Consider the following 17,631-nt stretch of genomic DNA (forward strand, 5'->3'; position numbering starts at 1 on the left):
TTACCATAGAGGATTGTAAAACTTTCAGGTTCCCATCTGGTCCCCCGCAAGAGATAATTAACCTGAAAGTGATAAAGTGTTAAAAAATTACATTTACTCACCCCATCCTATAATATAAAAGGCCAAGAGTGTTTGTCCAAAGCTGTCATGTGCAGTAGAGACAGCACGAGGACAAACACACTTGGCCTTACCTGACATACTGTTTGCGACGGTGGGGCAAAAGTGGCCGTGGCCTGGCGGGAGTGTGGACATTGCCGGGTGTGAGTGTGGGCATGACCAGACATGGTCGGGGCGTGGTCGGCGTGGTGTGGGGCATGGTTGGGCGTGGTCGGCACAAGAGAGAGGGGAGAGAAATAGAAAGAGAGGGGGAGAGACAAAAAGAAATAGGAAAGAGCTAAAGAGAGGGGGAAGAGCAGAAGAGAGGGGAAAGAGCAGAAAAGAGGGGGGAGAGAGAGCAAAATAGAGGAGAAAGAGCAAAAGAGAGGGGAAAGAGCAAAATAGAGGGAAGAGAGAGAAAAAGAGAGGGGGAGAGAGAGAAAGCAAAAGAGAGGGGGACAGAGAAAATAAGAGGGGGAAAGAAAGAGAGCAAAAGCGAGGGGAAGAGAGAGAGAGCAAAAGAGAGGGGGAAGAGAGAGCAAAAGAAGAGAGGGGAGAGGGCAATAGAGAGAAGAAGAGAGAGAGCAAAAGAGGGATGGAGAGAGCATAGAGAGGGGAAAGAGCAAAAGAGATTGGGGAGAGAGAGCAAAAGAGAGGGTAAAGAGCAAAATAGAGGGAAGAGAGAGCAAAAGAGAGGGAAGAGAGAGCAAAAGAGAGAGGGAGAGAGAGCAATAGAGAGGGGGAGAGAGAGAGAGCAATAGAGAGGGGGAGAGAGAGAAAAAGAGAGGGGGAGAGAGAGCAAAAGAGAGGGGAAAGAGCAAAATAGAAGGAAGATAGAGCAAAAGAGAGGGGGAGAGAGAGCAAAAGAGAGAGGGAGAGAAAGAGCAAAAAAGAGGGGAAGAGAGAGAGCAAAAGAGAGGGGGAGAGAGAGCAAAAGAAGAGAGGGGGAGAGAGCAATAGAGAGGGGAAGAGAGAGAGCAAAAGAGAGGTATGAAGAGAGAGCATAGAGAGGGGAAAGAGCAAAAGAGATTGGGGAGAGAGAGCAAAAGAGAGGGTAAAGAGCAAAATAGAGGGAAGAGAGAGCAAAAGAGAGGGGAGAAAGAGCAAAAGAGAGAGGGAGAGAGAGCAATAGAGAGGGGGAGAGAGAGAGCAATAGAGAGGGGGAGAGAGAGAAAAAGAGAGGGGGAGAGAGAGCAAAAGAGAGGACAGAGAGAGAGCAATAGAGAGGGGGAGAGAGTGTGCAAAAGAGAGGGATGGAGAGAGAGAGCAAAAGAGAGGGGAGAGAGACAGAGCAAAAGAGAGAGGGGGAGAGAGGGGGGAGAGAGATAGAGCAAAAGAGAGGGGGAGAGAAAGAGCAAAAGAGAGGGATGGAGAGAGAGAGCAAAAAAAGGGGGGAGAGAGAGAGCTCAAAAGAGAGGGGGAGAGAGAGAGCGCAAAAGAGGTGGGGGAGAGAGAGTGCAAAAGAGAGGGGGAAGCAAAAGCAAAAGAGAGGGGGAGAGAGGGAGCAAAATAGAGGGGGAGAGAGAGAGAGAGCAAAAGAGAGGTGGAGCGAGAGAGAGCGCAAAAGAGAGGGGGAGAGAGAGCAAAATAGATGGGGGACAGAGAGAGAGCAAAAGAGAGGGGGGGGGAGAGAGCAATAGAGAGGTGGAGCGAGAGAGAGCGCAAAAGACAGGGTGAGAGAGCACAAAAGAAAGGGGGAGAGTGTAACATCCTTAGGGAGGTTATGGGTTAACTCTCTCAGCCTCCATTTCATTCAGCATTTCCTTTATAAGGCACACCCTTGTAATCTAACATTGCTTGGTATTGAATGTTTAGTTCAGTAGATACTAGCCTCTCCGTTACTACGGACTACTTTGTACCTAACCTAGCAACTTGCTTTCTTCCTGAGTACCCACACCTTCCCTCTGACCTGTGACAGCTTGAGGACAGCTTTAGCTGCTGCACCATAACAACAAGTGATTCCTTCAACCTCCGGTTGCTGTTTTCATCAGACACACAGGATCAGCTGTTAGGCGGGTGACGTCACCGACGGCCGCTCCGGATCCTTCCGCAACGCCACGCTGCAAACTCCAAACAGGCTGCTCTCTGCTGCTCATACAGGACCACACTCAGCTTGTACAACAGGTTGATCAGAATTGTTATTCTACGCTTGGTAAGCGAACTCAGTACTACTTACAGCATTCTATAAACTTTGCCATTCTCTGTGATATAAGATTTTGTTATGCTGTATATATTTCTAACTGTGACATCTCAGCTTATTAAGTTAACCTGCTGCCATGTTAACTTGTTAGCCCAGTGTCATGCAGACATTGACACTGAGCTAGCATATAACTACATTAACATTCTGAGCATAATCACATAGGAACAGTTATTCCCTATGTATCACTGCTTGGGATTACAAACCACCATTTTATTTAATAAGAAATTGTATTGTTCTGGGTTTCCAAATCTCCTTATCATAACTTTTATAGACTCAGTAGGAATATTACTTGCTGTAATAACAACACTCTGCATGTCTGGATTGTTGCAGGAATACCAAGCCCAAAAAACACAAATATAGGTGTGATGAATCCTGTGGAGCTCTCTAATTATGTGGTTACTCTAGGCCAAAAAGTAGATCAGTTAAATCAAGGCCTGAGAGACTTACAGGTAGAAAACCAAACCTTAAAGAACATCATTAAGGAAGGGCTCACTCCTGCACCTCTTAACACTGATACTACACCAGAACCCCCTGTCAGTCCACCAGATAAGTTTAGTGGCGATAGGAAGCAATTCAGACAGTTTATTAATGCCTGCACCTTATTTTTCACCTTAAAACCTAAAACCTTTTCTAATGACAAAATCAAAGTTCTGACAATGATATCATACTTGAGGGGTGAACCCCGTATATGGGCTGATTCACTCTATGAACAAAATAGCCCCACATTAAACTCTCTTGATAACTTTCTTAGCTCCTTATCCTCCCTATATGAGGACCCCCACAAACAAAGCACTGCAGATCACAAACTAAGAAATTTAAAACAAAATAAAAGAGCTGTGGAGGATTATATTTCTGAGTTTAAGATCTGGCAGCTAGACTCGGGTTGGAACCAGGTTTCCTTAAAAAGTCAGTTCAGACTCGGGCTGTCAGAACATATAAAAGATGAATTTGCTAGACTTGATTTACCAGACGATCTGGAAGGTCTAATGCAATTAAGTATCAAGATTGATCACAGAATTAGAGAGAGAAAACAGGAAAAGGTTACTCATGACACCAATATCAGATTCCACGAAGGAAGAGTTCCTTCACAACTAAAGGGGACAGACGAACCAATGGATATAGGGGCCATCAAGGGACCTTTGACCCCCGAGGAGAAAAACAGACGTAGACTACACCACTTATGTCTATACTGTGCTTCAAAGGAATATGATGTATCCACTTGCCCAGTACTTAAACGGACTAAAAAGGGTAAGATTTGTGATACAGTGTATACCTTGAATTTTACCAATTCCCAGGTAACAAACTGTCTAATTCCCATCTCTTTACAGTGGGATCACCACCGCCTCTGCTCTGAAGCTGTGATACATTCTGGGGCATACTCCTGTTATATAGATTCTGCACTTGTCTTGTCAAATAAAATACCACTTGTAAAGAAACAGAAACCTGTTCTGGTGCGCCTTATTGATGGTAAACAACTCGAGTCAGGGCCTATTACACATCAGACGGTACCTATACTGGTCACATTACAAAATAATCATCACGAGTACATTACGTTTGATGTACTCACATCACCTATCTTCTCTTTGGTTCTTGGGTTACAAAGGCTTAGGTTACACCAACCTACAATATTATGGGAATCCAACACCATACATTTCACCTCTCCTTACTGTAAGTCTACCTGTACACCACATATACCTATACTTTCAGTTACAGAGGTTCATATACCCCAACAATACAAAGATTTTGAACAAGTATTTAGTAAAAAAGAGGCTGAAACTTTGCCACCACATCGGTCATATGATTGCCCAATAGATTTAATTCCTGGATCTGATATTCCCTATGGGCACATATTTCCACTATCTGAAAATGAGTTATCACACTTAAAAACATACATCAATGAGAATTTACAAAAAGGCTTTATAAGACCTTCCACTTCTCCAGCAGGAGCAGGTATCTTTTTTGTTAAAAACAAAGATCACTCCCTGCGCCCAATAGTGGATTACAGGGAATTAAATAAAAGGACTATCAAGAACCGTTACCCCCTTCCCTTAATACCGGAATTAATAGAACACCTTAGGGGACCATCTATCTTTACAAAGCTCGACTTAAGGGGTGCATACAATCTGATAAGAATTAGATCAGGTGATGAATGGCTAACAGCCTTCAGAACCAGGTATGGGTTGTATGAATACACCGTTATGCCCTTCGGGCTTTGTAACGCCCCTGCTACTTTTCAAAGGTACATAAACGACATTTTTAGAGATTTACTTGACAGATCAATGGTGATCTATCTAGATGACATCTTAATATACTCATCTAACATTGAAGAACACAGTAAGCTAGTCAGAATTGTACTATCTAGGCTACAGGCACATCACCTGTATGTCAAACTAGAAAAATGTATCTTTCATTCACACAATATCACCTTCCTGGGATACCATATTACACTACAGGGTATTTCCATGGAAACAGACAAGGTTTCAACAATACTTAATTAGCCAACTCCAAAAACAAAGAAAGATGTTCAGAGGTTTCTTGGTTTTTCCAATCTTTACCGGAAATTCATACGGAATTTCGCTAGCGTAACAAAACCCTTAACCGAATTAACAAAGAGCCACACACCTTTCCTTTGGACACAGACCACAAATAACGTTTTTCAGTATCTGAAAACATGTATTACTACAGCACCGATATTAACTTTTCCAAATCCAAACCTCCAATATATTCTAGAGGTTGACACCTCTCATTACGCGATTGGTGCCATTCTGTCCCAACGCCCCTCACCTCAAGAACCTGTACACCCTATTGCTTTCTACTCTAGAGTTTTATCAGCATCAGAACTAAATTATCACATCGGTGAGAAGGAGCTGCTTGCTATGAAAGCAGCTTTAGAACATTGGAGGCATCTGCTAGAGGGTACAGACAAACCCATACAGATTTACACAGATCATAGAAATCTTCAATACCTTAAGACCCATAGGACATTGACTTCTAGGCAAGTCAGATGGAGTCTTTTCTTCTCAAGGTTCTCATACAACATATCCTATAGACCCGCATCAAAAAATACAAAAGCTGACATACTATCAAGACTACCTGACAAACCTACTGTACAAACGCCCTATGGAACTATTATTCCAGACCATTGCTTTCGTGAATCACTAGGAATACTCTTTAATGATGGTTCTTTACTCCAAGAACATCAGCAAACAGACACTACTTTACCCAAACATTTGTTGACAATAGGTACTGACGGGTTGTATCACAAAAATAATATGGTCTATGTTCCCCCATCTTTAAGAATGACTATTCTCAAAGCAATGCATGACTCCACCTTAACGGGTCACCCTGGGGTACAAAGGACCATAGAGCTAACTAAGAGATCCTATTGGTGGCCACAAATGTCCACTGATATACTCAAATACATTCAGTCATGTGAGATATGCACAACTTGTAAGATTGAAAAACACAAACCAGTAGGTTTTCTGCTTTCACTACCCATACCTGAAAAACCTTGGACTCATATAGCTGCTGACTTTATAGTGGAACTTCCAAAATCCAGTAACAATACTACCATCCTGGTGGTTGTTGATTTATTCTCTAAAATGGCTCACTTCATCCCATACCACAAACTTCCAACTTCTATGGAAACCGCTACATTACTTATCAATAATGTCATAAAATTACATGGTTTACCCCTATCAATTACCACAGATAGAGGAACACAATTTACCTCTAGAATGTGGAGAGAACTTTGTAAGGCATTGTCCATTGAACAACGTTTGAGTTCCGCATACCATCCTCAGAGCAATGGTCAAACGGAGAGAACAAATCAGTGGTTGGAAGAATATCTCAGATGTTTCGCCACACAACACCAAGATAATTGGTCATCTCTGCTTCCACTTGCAGAATTCGCCCACAACAACGCCTATCATTCCACAATCAAGACCACACCATTCTTCACCAATTATGGGTTTCACCCATTATTCCATGTCAACCCTCAATATGACAGTCGCTGCCCGGTAGTCAATGACACCACTAACAGTATCGCTGAAACCTTCTCCATTCTTGCCGACAACATCAAGACTGCTCAGGACAGACAGAAAGTTTACTATAATTTAAGGAGGAGACCTGCACCCACATATATGATTGGAGACCTTGTATGGCTATCAACAAGGAACCTTCGTCTCAGTACGCCGACCAGGAAATTGAATAGATTCTACATTGGACCCTTTCCGATTAAGAGGGTGATAAACTCTAACACGGTGACCCTTGAACTCCCTGATGGCTATAGGATACATCCTACCTTCCACGTTAACCTGCTTAAACCATACAAAGAACTCAGGAATGCTTCCACAAGATCTGCCACTCAGGTTCCCGTTGTTCCTGACTGTGAGTTTGAGGTGGAAAAGATATTGGACTCCAGGAGAGTATCAGGCCGGTTGCAGTACCTGATCCGTTGGAAAGGTTATTCTCCTGATGACGATTCCTGGGAGCCTTCTGTCAACTTGTCGGCCCCCAGGTTGATCTCTCTGTTCCATCGGCGTAACCCGGACAGGCCTCATCCTTGAACCCCAGAGTGGTTCATTTTGGGGGACCCCTCTGTAACATCCTTAGGGAGGTTATGGGTTAACTCTCTCAGCCTCCATTTCATTCAGCATTTCCTTTATAAGGCACACCCTTGTAATCTAACATTGCTTGGTATTGAATGTTCAGTTCAGTAGATACTAGCCTCTCCGTTACTACGGACTACTTTGTACCTAACCTAGCAACTTGCTTTCTTCCTGAGTACCCACACCTTCCCTCTGACCTGTGACAGCTTGAGGACAGCTTTACCTGCTGCACCATAACAACAAGTGATTCCTTCAACCTCCGGTTGCTGTTTTCATCGGACACACAGGATCAGCTGTTAGGCGGGTGACGTCACCGACGGCCGCTCCGGATCCTTCCGCAACGCCTCCTGCAAACTCCAAACAGGCTGCTCTCTGCTGCTCATACAGGACCACACTCAGCTTGTACAACAGGTTGATCAGAATTGTTATTCTACGCTTGGTAAGCGAACTCAGTACTACTTACAGCATTCTATAAACTTTGCCATTCTCTGTGATATAAGATTTTGTTATGCTGTATATATTTCTAACTGTGACATCTCAGCTTATTAAGTTAACCTGCTGCCATGTTAACTTGTTAGCCCAGTGTCATGCAGACATTGACACTGAGCTAGCATATAACTACATTAACATTCTGAGCATAATCACATAGGAACAGTTATTCCCTATGTATCACTGCTTGGGATTACAAACCACCATTTTATTTAATAAGAAATTGTATTGTTCTGGGTTTCCAAATCTCCTTATCATAACTTTTATAGACTCAGTAGGAATATTACTTGCTGTAATAACAACACTCTGCATGTCTGGATTGTTACAGAGAGAGAGAGCAAGGGGTGGGACTGCTGTACTGCAAAAAATGGCCCATGTAAACGGGCTTTAGGACTAGTAAAATAAATAAATAAATAAATAAAATAGTTTTAAACCTAAAATGTTCTGCACAGTATACTTACAAAAAAAATAGGACTGAGACTTGAATTATTTTTATAAATTGACCCTAAACGTGGAACTTTCAGTGATTTTCATCATTACATTAGGACTTAAAGAACCACTCAATGCAGTAGAATTGCAGAATTAAAGGGATGGTAAACCCCAAAATTGTCTTTTATGATTTAGGTAGAACATACAATTTTAAACAACTTTCCAATTTAATTCTATTATCAAATTTTCTTCATTCTCTTGTTATCCATTGCATTGCACTACTGACAGGAAGCTGAACATATCTGTTTAGCCAATCACAAGAGACAAATGTGAGCAGGCACCAATTAGCAGCAGCTCCCACTAGTGTATGATATGTGCGTATTCATTTTTTAACAAGGGATACTAAAAGAACGAAGCACATTTGAAAATAGAAGTCAATTTAAAAGTGTCTTAAAATGACATGCTCTATCTGAATCATGCAAGTTTAATTTTGACTTTCCTATCCCTTTAACACGTGTATAATAAAAAGACAATACAATAGCACTTACTCGGAATTTCAAATAAGCAGTAGAATTTTTATCTGGCCCCTTGTATCATGTGACAGACATCAGCCAATCACAGACTAGTATACGTATACCCTGTGAGCTTGTGCACATGCTCAGTACGATCTTGTTCCCCAGAAAGTGTGAATATGATTTTTTTTATAATGAAAGTAAATTGGAAAGTGTCCTAAAACTGCTGCTCTTTCATGTTCAGATAGAAGGTACTTTCCTCCGTGTCCTGACAACTACATGCCAGGAGTGTTTGCGCCAATGATTGTAACAATCTTATACATATACGGCTAGATTATGAGTTGAACGCTAACAGTTACGCGGAACCTATAAGGGGTTTATAGCGGCTCTTTGCGCGTGACGAGGTTTTCACTTGTATACCATGTTGAAAATAAATGCGATCTCTTAAGCCCTATTGAAGTTTGTGAAACAAAAAAGTCTCATAAAACACATCAAAAATACATTGACTCACTAGATATAATGAGCTAGCTCCTAGTAGCGCATTGCATCTTCAACAAAGGATACCAAGAGAATGAAGCAAAGGTTAAAATATAAGCTGAAAAGTTCTTTAAAACCCGTATGCTCTATCTGATTTATCAAATGCGGACTACATTCGTGGTCTTGAATCTCATCTGCCCAGCCTCATGGCAAGCAGGCAGCAATACTTACATATTATGACCACTGCTAGTTAAAGGGACAATCTAGTCAAAATTAGTGTTTCATGAGTCAGATAGGGCATGCAATTTTAAACAACTTTCCAATTTACTTTTATCACCAAATTTGCTTTGTTCTCTTGGTATTCTTTGCTGAAAGCTAAACCTAGGAAGGCTCATATGCTAATTTCTAAGCCCTTGATCATGGCCTCTTATTTCAGTTCATGTGTACCATATAGATAACATGGTGTTCACTCCCGTGGAGTAATTTGTGAGTCAGCACTGATTGGCTAAAATGCAAGTCTGTCAAAAGAACTGAAATAAGGGTCAGTCTGCAGAGGCTTAGATACAAGGTAATCACAGAGGTAAAAAGTATATTATTATAACTGTGCTGGTTATGCAAAACTGGGGAATGGGTAATAAAGGAATTGTCTATCTTTTTAGCAATAACAATTCTGGAGAAGACTTTCCCTTTAACTGGTGTTTCAGGATTGCTTTGAGTGAGACTGAAACACTGGGGCTCTGTAGCAACTATTGCTGCATGTTAAATGGACCCGATATCATGGGGTCCCAAACATTTGTAAACAAAATAATGTTGCATAACCCTCTTATTGCATGCATTTAATTAAAATATATTCAAGGTAATCTTACCGTAAACTGCTCTTTTAAAAAGTGCTGTGTTTTTTTTTAAATATGTTTTTTTAAGTATTGATAATTTGTCTGTACTGTAGAAAATAAATATAGATTAAACCAAACTCTAATTTATCTCAGAACATCTGTTGTTTGGAAAGAATTATTCCTGTTTACATTCCAAATATATCAACTCACAAGATGGAAAGAGATGATGAAATATGTTTATGTGCACGGAAATAGTTCTTAAACTTGCATTCAGTACTTTTTTTCCCCTGAAATTAGCTTGGAGCAAAGTTCTTTAACAAACTTTTCTTTAAAAAAACAAAAACCGAGCTACTTCAAACAAGCTACCAAATAACATGCAATGAATGCTTCATCATGGAAGAGCAATTATACCTGGTAATAAAGGGTCATTCTAATACAAAAATTACATATAATAGAACATTTGATTTTGGCATTACAGACCCAAGCTAACTATTTCATTGATTAAAATCATTTAGGCACTTTTCATTACTTGGGGATTCGTTTTACAAACAGATGCTGAATATGGTCATGGGCAGCACCATTTGGATATCTTTGGTGCCTAATTTATTAGTTGTAAAGTGCAACACAAAAATATCTGGATTTGCACAAATGTGTGTATTTTTGCAGAAAATACATTTTATAAAAATGAAATGAAAAGCCAATTTAAAGAGATTAATAAGTACTTCAACTTACAGTCATGAAAATTCTAAACCACATCTTTGTATATACATCTGAAATGGCATATGTGGTCATTTTCAAGTGTTTTGCACAAGTGCAGCATAATAGAATTAGTCCAAGTCATTTGGAATACTTGCAAACATGTAGAGCATTCTTCCAAATTATCATGTCCTTTTAGGTATCAAATGCGATCAGGGAAAAATAGTCCTGAAAACCTTTTGACAATTTTTGAGAAATTGTGTTATGCTGACCTTGAACATGATTTTCCCATATTAAGTTTAGGGTGTTTCATCAGTGAGCCAATAAGCACTAGATTAATAGTAGCGCTACCTTTAGTGTTAACTTGCACACGTATTACAAGTTGAAAGTAAACGTGACAGCACAAGCTAAATTTGCACTTGTCGGGCTAGATGAAAAGTTGCACCAAACACAACATAAAAACATTAAAATAAAGTGTTACACTCATATATAAACTATCTGATAAAAATATAAATATTCATTACAAATATTTATAATGGTTAAAAGGTATATAGTATATGACAAGGTGTTTGAATGGAGAGGACTATAATGTATTTATACATACATATACGTGTCTAAATATGTTCATTTATATTTACATATGTATATATGTGTATATGTGTATTATTGTGTTTATATGTGTATATATAAAGCCCTTTCCACTCAAATAACTAAAAACGAGAACAATCATTTTTTATTGAATATTAATATGAATTATGGTTTTTACTGTATATATTATACATTACAATATTCTTCACTTAGATTAAAATGTTATTTATATTTCAAAATATTTATTTCTATATAAATATCTATCTGTATATATATATATATATATATATATATATATTTATATATATACCTGTATATATTCATATAGATATATATAGGTATATATATAGATATAGATATATATAGGTGTATATATATATATATATATATATATATATATAAAATTAAAAAATAATATATTTATATATATAAAGAAATATTTATCCTGTCATAAGAACATATGAATTTAAAATATTATTTTTTACTCAATTTGGGTTAGCGAAGTAGGTCTAACGCAGGGACGGGTTAGCGCAAAAGCTATAAGTTTCACTCTCTATTGAAGTCTATGGGGATAAGAAGTTAGCGTGTTTGTAATATCCGAAGTCCTGAAGTTAGCATGAGTTGACTTTTGCTCGCACAAAAACAATTTACTTTCATCTTGTAATACTCGCGCTAACCTGTTCACGTTAAATGTTTACTTCTGCATGAGCAAAAGCGCTAAATAGCACACCATTTGTAATATAGACCTGTGTGGTTTTGGGTAAAAAAAAAACAAGAAAACCTGCAATTGTTATCACCTCAAATCTATAAGGGCCTATTATTGTCTGAAAACCTAACAAAAAAAGCTGATAGATTGTGATTGACTCCCAAATTAGTTGTTTAAATATTGAAGAAATGTAAAGTTTTAGTCAAAACAGATGGGCACCACTATGTGATAAGGCATCTTTCCCTAGATTTATAGACTATTATGTTATCTTATCTCCTCTGCTGTAGATAAAGTGCCAGCTTACAAGTATAGCGTATTTTAATGCTCCCACTCAAGCATTAACTACTCTAGAAGTAAGCTTTTTGTGCCTGTCGGGTTGTGCTCATATTACAAGTTGAAAGTAAACTGTTTTTGCTTGTGCGCTAACCTGACTCGAGTAAAAAGATGAAATTAGAATATTGAGCGCGCTATAACATATTTCCCCCATAGAAGTCAATGGAGAAAAAAAAAAATTAACACCCTACTCACCCACAAACCGGACCGCATATTCTCAACTGTTCTAACCTGAATATTTCACATTCCAATGTTCTTCACATAGAAGAATATGTTCTATTTAATCATAAATACATATGTGGGGGTAAAGTCAGATATTGGGTAATCCTAGCATTACCCGGGAAAAACTGACATTACCCAAGCCGCTGTGGGTAAAGCACAATGTAACATCCTAAATCTCCTCAGAGTACATCGAGTCACTGCATCAAACATCTATACCATGCACTGTAATTTCCCATCTTCACTATCTGTTTTGCCTCTGCCTTGGTGGTTCAAGGGGGAGGAAGCCCCCATTGTAAACCTCATTCCTCAAAGTTCACTTGGGGTGGATGCCAGAGGATCCTCAGGCACCTTACTTGAACCCATAGTGTAGATAGGGGAATTACATCAGGCTTTACCCACAGCCTCTTGTGTAATGTCTGTTTTACCCGGATAATCCTAGGATTACCGGGGTTCCCTGACTTTAACCGTAATATATATATATAGTAGTACAAGAGTCCAGCACTCACTATGCTCAATAAAGTCGGGGTGCATCCCACATTATAAACAAATATGAAGTCCAAAGAGAGCAATCGCCATTAACCAAAATGGCGAGTGCTCTCTTTGGACTTATATATATATATATATATATATATATATATATATATATATATATAAGAACAAGTTGAAAGAAAAGGCATCCAAAGGTGAAGTAAAACAAAAGTAGTTTATTTGTTATCCATTATAAAAACATGGAGGTACAATGCACATAAAACTAGCGGATATCTCAGCGGGAGCTGATTGGTTGCAACAATATATAACCCTTTTTCCACAGCGGAGCAGGATGCTGCCATCAGCGGTAAATAGCTTTTTGAATGAGCAAGGATCCAAGTGTAACGACTTACCTGGAGATACTGCAAGAGTGGTGAGTGGGTGCAACTATAAGCTGTGTTGGGCACAGGCTGCTCTTAAAGGTCCCACGGTCTCTCAGTGTCGGTATCTGTTTAAATCTGTTCTGGATGATAATATTATCCCATAACCAGGGACTGTATATCACTGTTATGTTATGCTCATTAGTGGAATGGACCCACCGTGTGTATATAGAAGAGACTGCAACAGGAATTGATGTATGTTCTTTTGGGACAGTATATAAATTGTATTTGCATACAGTCTATGAATCTCCTTCTTTACGTCAATATTATTGGTGCTTCCTGGCAGCACATGTTTCATTAGACTGTGTATACATGTAAGAGCTTCTGTTTATCATGGACAATATGAGCATTAACGTTTACTCTCTACTACTTGTGATGGAAAGGAGTAACGACAGTTTAATTTTGGATAAAGTTTTACAACTGATGTCAAGGATGTCACTCCTTAGGAGAACTTTCCGATGAGATTGAAAAATTGTTGATAAAGGAACATAAATTGCAATTTGATATTTGGACTTTTGATAAATATGCTAAGTTACATATTATTCCCAGAGGTTTAAGATTGAACAAATTTCCGACATTTGAAGTCAAAGAACCAGAATTGATAGATTCATGGAATGTAATATTGACTGAATGTTCATTCAAATGTATGAATTGGTTGATCTCTTATAAGGCACAACAGTTGGTTATTATTAGAGAGAAAATTGGTACATAACAGACAGAGCTTAATAATATGAAGGATGACTCTAATTATTCTAGATTTGATTGTATATTGAGAAATACTCTATTAGAATCAAAACATTTGGTTTTGATAACAAATACCTCAGGGATTCTTCAGACTATGAAAATAAGACAGTCTATATATGAAACCATACATCTAGGAATCAGAGCAGGCGACAATACAGAAGGGGGAGATGCAGGAGCAGAAATAGGGGATGGGGTGGTCATCATGGAACATAGGATAGAAATTCAGGGACTTCCTTTAGTGAAGTGGAGTCAGGAGATGACACTGCGGCATCCAGTGGTGAGGATGCAGCAGTGTCATCTAAAGACATACTTAAATATAACACGAAAACCTCTGACAAACAAGTTACCATTAATATCCCCAAAGAAATGCAAGGTACTAACAGTACTAACAGCCAACGAGCGAGACCTAAAACAAATGCTCCTTAGAAAACTAATACTAACATAGGCTGTAAATATACAAGTAGCGCAACATCTATAAATGCTGAGATGACTACTAACACAGGAGAAGACAGACAAGTTTTTGAGCAAGATTTTTACAAACCTCTAATCAATACTGGTAAAGGACAAGAGAGACAGGAGAGATGTCCCCTGAGGGGGAACAGAACTACAAAGTACCAATGAATAATATGACTAATAATGTGGTTAATCTTTCCTCTGTTAATCTATCTACCATGTAAATTAATGTCTTAAGTTATGGCTTAAATTCTGCACCCACGTGTACATTTCACTTGTTCCAAACTATGTTAGATATTAACAAACTTATTAGAGATCTGACTCTTAAGAAACACTACAGTGGTACAGAGCTAATGCCCATAGAGATAAACAGGGCAGGCTCTACAATGACAAAGGATACGTGTGTATCTCTACATTTTAAGGAAATGTGTGATATTGTTATACTCTGGAGTCACTTAGTAGTCAGAGTGTCATTGAGGCTACAACTGATGCAGTAACTAGGTTGAAGAGATATAAAAAGGCATGAGTTTTACCCTGTACAGAGCCGTGGTGTGACCCTTAAAACCTTTTATAAAAGGATTGAGAAAGATTTAACCAAACTACCACATAGAAACATTAGTGATAGTAATACATGCAAGAAACAGAATATATCTAGAAAAGAGAAAGAGGCTTTATTTGAACTCAAGGAGAATAAAGATATAGTGATCCGCTCAGCGGATAAGGGGGGCTCCATAATCATCATGAATCGGAAAGATTATGTTAGTGAAGCACTGAGACAGTTGCAGAATACAACATACTATCAATGCCTCCAAAAAGATCCTACGTTAGCATTCCAAAAAGATCTTGAGTCCCTTCTGGATGATGGCTTGGAGGATGGGCACATTGACAGATCTACTTATGAGTATCTGTTCATTGAATATCCTGTTGTGCCCATCTTTCACCATGTCCCAAAGGTACACAAGTCAATTGAAAATGTGCAAGGCCGCCCAATAGTAAGGGGTGTGGGGGGTAGTTATCAAGCCATCAACCTCAAATACGCTGGAATTCCGCAGCATATTTGTGGCGAGGCTGATACGCCTTAGTTATCAAAGGCTCAAGACCGGCAAAAGTAGAATTTTGTGACGTAAGCATCGATCCGCCGGACTCCGTCCGACACAGATCGATTCTTACGTCACTCCAGATGTTCCGCACACAAGTGCGGCACATTCTCACTACTTTTACTAGTTATCAAAAAACTAGCAGGTACGCTCGGCACTTTTACGGCCCAGCGTACCTGGTTTTCAATCCGCCACCCCTGGAGGCGGCGGATCCCATAGGAATCAATGGGAGTCTGACCATAGCGAAAGTACAAGTTCGCTGCTGACAGACATCCCATTGATTCCTATGGGAGCTGTCTACACCTAACACCCTAACATGTACCCCGAATCTAAACACCGCTAATCTGACCCCCCCTACACCACCGCAACTAAATAAAGTTATTACCCCCTAAACCGCCGCTTCCGGAGCCCACCGCAAGCTACTCTATACATATTAACCCCTAAACCGCCGCTCCCTGAGCCCACCGCAACTATAATAAATGTATTAACCCCTAAACCGCCGCTCCCTGAACCTGCCTCAACCTATATTAAATGTATTAACCCCTATCCTGCCCCCCCTACACCGTCGCCACCTATATTAAATGTATTAAGCCCTATCCTGCCCCCCCTACACCGTCGCCACCTATAATAAATTTATTAACCCCTAATCTGCCCCCCCTACACCGTCGCCACCTATAATAAATGTATTAACCCCTATCCTGCCCCCCACTACGCCGCCGCCACTGTAATAAAATTATTAACCCCTAAACCTAAGTCTAACCCTAACCCTAACGCCCCCCTAACTTAAATATTAATTAAATAAATCTAAATAAATTAACTCTTATTAACTAAATGAATCCTATTTAAAACTAAATACTTACCTTTAAAATAAACCCTAATATAGCTACAATATAAATAATAATTATATTCTAACTATCTTAGGATTTATATTTATTTTACAGGTAACTTTCAATTTAATTTAACCATGTACAATAACTATTAAATAGTTATTAACTATTTAATAGCTTACCTAGCTAAAATAAAGAGAAATGTACCTGTGAAATAAATCCTAACCTAAGTTACAATTACACCTAACAATACACTATACTTTAATAAATTATTCCTATTTAAAAATAAATACTTACCTGTAAAATAAACCCTAAGATAGCTACAATATAATTAATAATTATATTATAGCTATCTTAGGATTTATATTTATTTTACAGGTAACTTTGTATTTATTTTAGCTAGTTAGAATAGTTATTAAATAGTTATTAACTATTTAATAACTACCTAGCTAAAAGAAATACAAAATTACCTGTAAAATAAATCCTAACCTAAGTTACAATTAAACCTAATACTACACTATCATTAAATTAACTAAATAAACTACCTACAAATAACTACAATTAAATACAATTACATAAACTAACTAAAGTACAAAAAATAAAAAAAGCTAAGTTACAAAAAATAAAAAAATAAGTTACAAACATGTTAAAAATATTACAACAATTTTAAGCTACTTACACCTAATCTAAGCCCCCTAATAAAATAACAAACCCCCCCAAAATAAAAAAAATCCCTACCCTATTCTAAATTAAATAAATTTCAAAGCTCTTTTACCTTACCAGCCCTTAAAAGGGCCATTTGTGGGGGCATGCCCCAAAAAGTTCAGCTCTTTTGCCTGTAAAAGAAAAATACAACCCCCCCCCAACATTAAAACCCACCACCCACATACCCCTAATCTAACCCAAACCCCCCTTACAAAAACCTAACACTAATCCCCTGAAGATCATCCTACCTTGAGTCGTCTTCACTCAGCCGAGCCACCGATGGAACTGAAGAGGACATCCGGAGCGGAAGAAGTTAATCCTCCAAGCGGCGCTGAAGAAATCTTCCATCCGATGAAGTCATCATCCAGGCGGCGCTGAAGAAGTCTTCGATCCGGCCGATGTCATCTTCAAAGAGGCGCTGAAGAGGTCTTCTATCCGGGCGAAGTCATCTTCCAAGCCGGGTCTTGAATCTTCCTTCCGCCGACGCGGAACCACCTTCTTCACCGACGGACTACGACGAATGACGGCTCCTTTAAGGGACGTCATCCAAGATGTCGTCCCCTCAATTCCGATTGGCTGATAGGATTCTATCAGCCAATCGGAATTAAGGTAGGAAAAATCTGATTGGCTGATGGAATCAGCCAATCAGATTGAGCTCGCATTCTATTGGCTGTTCCGATCAGCCAATAGAATGCGAGCTCAATCT

Source organism: Bombina bombina, chromosome 2 (assembly GCF_027579735.1).
Source record: "Bombina bombina isolate aBomBom1 chromosome 2, aBomBom1.pri, whole genome shotgun sequence".
Classification (NCBI taxonomy): domain Eukaryota; kingdom Metazoa; phylum Chordata; class Amphibia; order Anura; family Bombinatoridae; genus Bombina; species Bombina bombina.